Source organism: Myotis brandtii, unplaced genomic scaffold, assembly GCF_000412655.1.
Source record: "Myotis brandtii unplaced genomic scaffold, ASM41265v1 scaffold4, whole genome shotgun sequence".
Lineage (NCBI taxonomy): Eukaryota > Metazoa > Chordata > Mammalia > Chiroptera > Vespertilionidae > Myotis > Myotis brandtii.
The window spans coordinates 3503186-3509335 of record NW_005365371.1 but is presented as its reverse complement, the minus strand read 5'-3'; the positions used below and the strand labels follow the sequence as shown (position 1 = coordinate 3509335).

Here is a 6150-nt window from a genome sequence, read left to right as displayed (position 1 = left end):
GGCCCGCAAGCAGCACCAGGAGAAGGGGGAAGGCAGCCCCGCAGTGCAGGAGCGCGGGGAGGCCCTTTCCGGGGTGCAGGAGCGGGGGGAGGGGAGCCCACGCCGGCTGCTGCAGCTGTCCGAATTCGGGGACCGCTCCTGGGAGCGCGGGAAGGGGCTTGAAAGTTCGGGGGAGCAGGGCGGGCAGGACTGGGAGAGCTGCGGGCACCTCAGACGGGAGGCGGTGGTCCTAGGAGAGACCCGGACTCGCAGAGAGAGACCCGAGCTGGTGGGGAGGGCACGGCCTGTGGGGCCCTGGGGCCCCGAGGGAGAGGGGCGCCTGGGGGTGCAGGAAGCAAATTGGCTTCCCGGGGTGCAGGAGGGACAGGTGGTGCGGGCTGTCCAGGAAACATACCTGGACGAGAAGGGGTTCCAGGGGGGAGAGGGGCCCCCTGAGGGGCCCAGGACCCGGAGGCGCCGGCGGCGGAGGAGGTGGTAAGCCACAGGCCGGCTGCCCAGTGCCAGGATCGCTCCAGGGCTGGAGGGAGCGCAGGATGTAGGGGTTTGAGGAGTGGGGAGCAGAAGAGCGCTGTGAACCTGGGAGCGTTGGAAGCGACTGCCTGAGAGCAGGCTGTGCCCTGCTGGATCCTCTCCTGCCACCCCAGCCTGGACATCATCAAAGCAGTGTCTGCGGAGCGGCAGCAGGAGGTAAGGAAGCCCATTTCTGCTCTCCGCCCGAACTGGTGTGTTTGGAAGCCGGGAGACTGCGGGCACCTCGGGGGAGGGTGCTCTCCAAACCGCCCTTGTTCACTGCCCCGTGTTTAAACCTGGGGAGGGAGGAAGACGGTGCAGCTTTCCACAGCGAGGCCGAACCCCGCCCCCCAGTACCCTGCATGCCAACTAGAGTGATGGGGCATTTCCTTAGAGTCTAGACTGGAGGTGAGACTGGGTGGCTGCCAGGCCTGGGCAGGAGGAAGAGAGGGGTAGCCACGGGCTGAGCTTGCAGAGGAGGCCGCCGTCCCTCCACCTGTCTGCCTTTGGAGACAGGGGTGCCTCCATGCCGGAGCTGGGATGGCGCAATCAGCATGGGTTGTTGCCTCAAGTCCTTACAACACATTCCGAAAAAAGGGAAGAGGGCAGCATTGTGTTAACAGGACCTTATCTTGTGTGGCAGCCCGTGACTTGGGCACGAGCCTGACCTGCTCCCGCCACACCTTCTTGTCACAGCTGATTAATGTGGAGGGCCCAGGGCCAAGGATGGATAGTGGGCAGGAGGGTGGAGAGCTCCTGGGTAGGCTGCCTGTCTCCTGAGAGGACCCCAGCCTGAAAGGGGTGGGAGAGGACAGGATATCTACACCATTGGACTCTGGGCATCCTTTGTGGCCCAGACCTCAGCCCTCGCCTGTGGAGGTGGACAGATGGTCAGCTGTGGCATCATGGGTTCGGTACCAGCTGAAGCCAGCTCCTAGGCCAGCCTAGAGGTGGGGTTTCCAGCGGTCAGGGCTAGATTTGACTTTGTGTTAATTCCTTCATGGCCCCGGGTGTCAGGCCTTCTCATTCCTGCCCCTGGGGCTTGGTTGGCCAGCATATGGGCTTCATTTTCCTAGGGTTGCTCACTTCTTATCTGGTACTGTCTGGGTTTTTGCTTCTCTAGACCTTGGGGACTGGGAGATGGTGTGCAGAATTGCAGCTTGCTTCAGGGCCTTTAGCCGGGACCAACCTCTGCCCCAGCCCAAGATGTGGCTCTAAGTCACATGGCCCCCAGGCTCTTGTCTGAAGCAGACAAGGTAGAAATTGTTGGGACTGGGGAGTGGTGGTGACTTCCTAGGGAGGCAGCCCCTGGGACTGTGCTGGAGGAGCCGGTTAGCCTGCTCCTCAATCAAACCCAAACTTGTCTGTCAGCTTCATCCCACGCCTGCCTGTCTCACTGCCACCCCAAATACTCATGTACCTGAACTTCAGGTGCTGTGTCCAGGGTGCCTGGCTCTTCTGGGATAGCCAGACTGGTTCTGTCTCTCTGGCTTCAGTGCATAAAATTGTCTGTTCTAGCCCTAGCCGGTTTGGCTCAGTGGATAGAGTGTCTGCCCGCAGACTGAAGGGTCCCGGGTTTGATTCCGGTCAAGGGCATGTACCTGGATTGTAGGCTGGATCCCTGGCCCTGGTCGGGTCTCTGGTGGGAGGCAATCAATCTACCAGTATGTGTCTTTCTCACATCGATATTTCTCTCTCTCTCTCTCTCTCTCTCTCTCTGGGAGGCAATCAATCTGTGTGTCTTTCCCCCCCACCTCCCTTCCACTCTCTCTAAATCAACGGGAAAACATCCTCGGGTGAGGATTAACAACAATAACAAAAGTTGTTCTAAACATACACACAAGCACACATCTTCACTTATTTCAAGTCCCCTTTTTTGAATTTGTGGTAGATGAAGATGAGGAGGAAGGCTTTGCCAGATCTGTGTTTAGATTACTTATGAGCTATATAACCTCCTGGGGCAAGAAAACACCTTTGAGTTTCGATTTCCTTTTCTTGTGTGATGGGCCATGCTTTTCCCCAGTGTCTTTTTAAAAAATATATATATATTTTTATTGATTTTAGAGAGGAAGGGAGGAGAGAGAAATAGAAGCATCAATAATGAGAGAGAATCATTGATTGGCTGCCTCCTGCACACCCTACACTGGGGATAGAGTCTGAAACCTGGGCATATGCCCTGACCAAATTGAACTGTGACCTCCTGGTCCATAGGTCAGTGCTCAACCACTGAGCATGCTAGCTCCCCACAGTGTCTTGAGTGCTGAGGGCTCAGTCCCTGCTTTGTCAGTCTGGTGCCCCCTCCCCGGGAGCTCTAGTTGGCAGATGTTGGGGAGGAGGGGCCAGTGCTTCCAGACCTTTTACTCTGGCCCATAAGCCCACAATTATCCCCCTGCCCTATGCTGTATTCTGGAACATGAAGTGCTTTTTTGTTTGTTTTTAATAATAGTTTTATTGAGGTGTAATGATTCTATATAATAAAAAGTTAATATGCAAATTGTCCCCTTGACTGGGAGTTGGACTGGGAGTTCAACCGGGAGTTTGACCAGGGGGCGGAGCCGGCCAACCCCTCGTGGCCCCTCCCCCCTGCCGGCCTGGCCCCATCGCCCCGATGGGGCAGGCCGGACCCCACCCATGCACGAATTTGTGCACCGGGTCTCTAGTATAAGATAAGTGGAAATATTTAAAACATAATTTAATGTTTTAATATATGTTTGTATCTGTGAAGCCACACCACAATCAGGATAATGAGCATACCCATTATTCCCAAACTCCCAAAAGTTTTGTAATCCTTCCATCCCACACCTCCTTTGCCATCCCCCTTCCCCAGGTAACAGACTGGTGTGCTTTCTGTCACTATACATTAGTTGACATTACCTAGAATTTTATGTAACTGGAACCATACAGCATGAGCTCTTTTTTTGCCTGGCTTTTTTCACTCACTATGATTATTTTGAGATTCATCCATGTTGTTTTAATGCCGGTGGTCTTGATCCGGCATCAAGAAGGGTTCAGCAATCTGCAGAAGGCGCTGTGCGTAAATTAAATAAGAGTCCAGAGAGGAAACATAATTTTGAAAGGCATTATGGGGAGTCAGAGAAGACTTAGCTAAAGGAACTAAGTTCTCCTCGTCTCAGGATCCCTTGCTTTTTATTAACACAAATTGTCCTAAGGTGAGGTAGATATACACATCAAAGGGTTGGGTTTCCTATGGACCCCACCCATGCACGAATTTGAATTGCCTACGGCTGTTCAGGTGTTTGGCCAGTAGGAGGCAATAACATGTAGATTGAGATGCCCTGAGCTGCCTGGCAGCAAGCAATCAATTTAATGCATCCTTTTCAGGTTTGGGGAAATGCCCTCAGCCATCTCCAGATGATTCAGCCCTGCTGACATGCTGGAATTGGCTTCCAGCATTGTTTTGAATATCAATAGCACATTCCTTTTCATTGCTGGGTAGTATTCCATTGTATGTATACACCACAGTCTGTTTATTCATTCTCATATCAATGGGTTGTTTTCAGGTTTTTTAAAAAAATATATTTTTATTGATTTCAGAGAGGAAGGGAGAGGGAGAGAGAGAGAAACATCAATGATGAGAGAGAATCATTGATTGACTGCCTCCTGCATGCCCCCTACTGGGAATCGAGTCCGAAACCCAGGCATATACCCTTGACCGGAATTGAACCTGTGGTCCTTCAGTCCCCAGGCCGACGCTCTATCCACTGAGCCACGCTGGCTAGCGCTGTTTTCAGTTTTTGGTTATTACAGTAAACCCTCGATTTTGTGGACCTCGATTTAATGGACAAAATTTCTGGTCCATATATCATGTGAAAATTAACATCCTGTTAATTTTAAAATGCTTTTAACTAAGATTTGCTTATAATTAAATTAGCAGGTTGGTTTTTTTGTTATTAATATTCACTGTTTTTAACAAATTTTAGGGAATAGGCCATATGTTGGAAAAACACTAGTAATTTTGCCGACATAAATATTACATATCTACAACTATCGTCTACATATTTAAGTCTAAGAGTCACTGCTCATAAAGTGTTCAGTGAATGACTAGCACATGATTACACAGCATTTCATGCCATTTTTGGTTCTGTTGTCACATGGCATGACTTTCTGCAGCAGTTTTCTTTTTTTTCTTGTTAATCCTCATTTGAGGATATTTTTTCCATTAATGTTTTTTAGAGAAAAGGGGAGAGAGAAAGAGAAAAAGAGAAAGAAACATCGATGTGAGAGAGACACGTTGATTGGTTGCCTCCTGCACATGCCCCAACTGGGTCTGGGGATCCAACCTGCAACCCAAGTATGTGCCCTTGCTGGGAATTGAACCCATGATCCTTCCATGTATGAGCCAACGCTCTAACAACTGAGCCACACTGGCCAGGGTTCTGCAGCAGTTTGTTTTTTTAAATAATATTTTTTGTTGTTTTTTAAACATTTTTATTGATTTCAGAGAGGAAGGCAGAGGGAGAGAGAGAGAGATAGGAACATCAATGATGAGAGATAATCATTGATTGGCTGCCTCCTACACAGCCCCCTTTGGGGATTGAGCCCACAACCCAGGCATGTGCCCTTGACCAGGAATAGAACTGTGACCTTCTGGTTCTTAGGTCAATGCTCAACTTCTGAGCCACACAGCGGGCTCTGTAGCAATATTAATGGCTGCCAGCCACCAAATATTCAGATGGCCACCCTATGTTCAGGTGTGCCCTAAGCCACTCCCCAGCCATGTGCATTTGTTTACTCGTGCGTGTGACTGGTGAATGCACATATTTACTGGACCTAGTCAATATACATTTAAAATTACTTTTCATACATACTTAATTACACAAACATGTCTACATAAGTAAAAACTGGTAAACTAATTTGTTAATTTTTTAACATATGCATTCTGAAAACCTACTCTATTATATAACTAGAGGCCCAGTGCACGAAATTCGTGCACTGGGGTGGGGGGGAGTGTCCCTCAGCCCAGCCTGCACCCTCTCCAATCTGGGATCCCTCGGGGTATGTCCGACTGCCGGTTTAGGCCCGATCCCTGTGGGACAGTGTTCAAGATCTCCCAACCGCTCGCCTGTCTGCCTGCCTGATTGCCCCTAACTACTTCTGCCTGCCAGCCTGATCACCCCCTAACCACTCTCCTTCCAGCCTGATCGACGCCTAACTGCTCCCCTGCCAGTCCGATTGCTCCCAACTGCCCTTTCCTGCTGGCCCAATCTCCCCCAACCCCCCTTCCCTACTGGCCCAGTTGCCCCTAACTGCCCTTCCCTGTAGGCCTGGTCCCCCCATCTGCCCTCCCCTGCAGGCCTGGTCCCCCCAACTGCCCTTTCCTGCTGGCCTGGTCGCCCCTAACTGCCCTCCTCTGCAGGCCTGGTCACCCCCAACTGCCCTCCCCTGCCAGCCTGATCGCCCACAACTGCCCTCCCCTGCCAGCCATCTTGTGGCAGCCATCTTGTGACCACATGGGGGTGGCCATCTTGTGTGATGGTGTGATGGTCAATTTGCATATCCCCCCTTTATTATATAGGACTAGAGGCCTGGTGCACGATTCATGCACCAGTGGGGTCCCTCGGCCTGGGCTGTGAGGATTGGGCCGAAACCGGCTCTCTGACATCCCCTGAGGAGTCCCAG

At 51.4% G+C, this 6150-nt stretch overlaps 1 pseudogene; it reads left to right on the top strand.

Moving 5' to 3' along the window:
- Positions 1–6: 6 nt before the first annotated feature.
- LOC102245036 overlaps positions 7–6150 on the top strand; it is a 10693-nt pseudogene continuing 4549 nt past the window's right edge.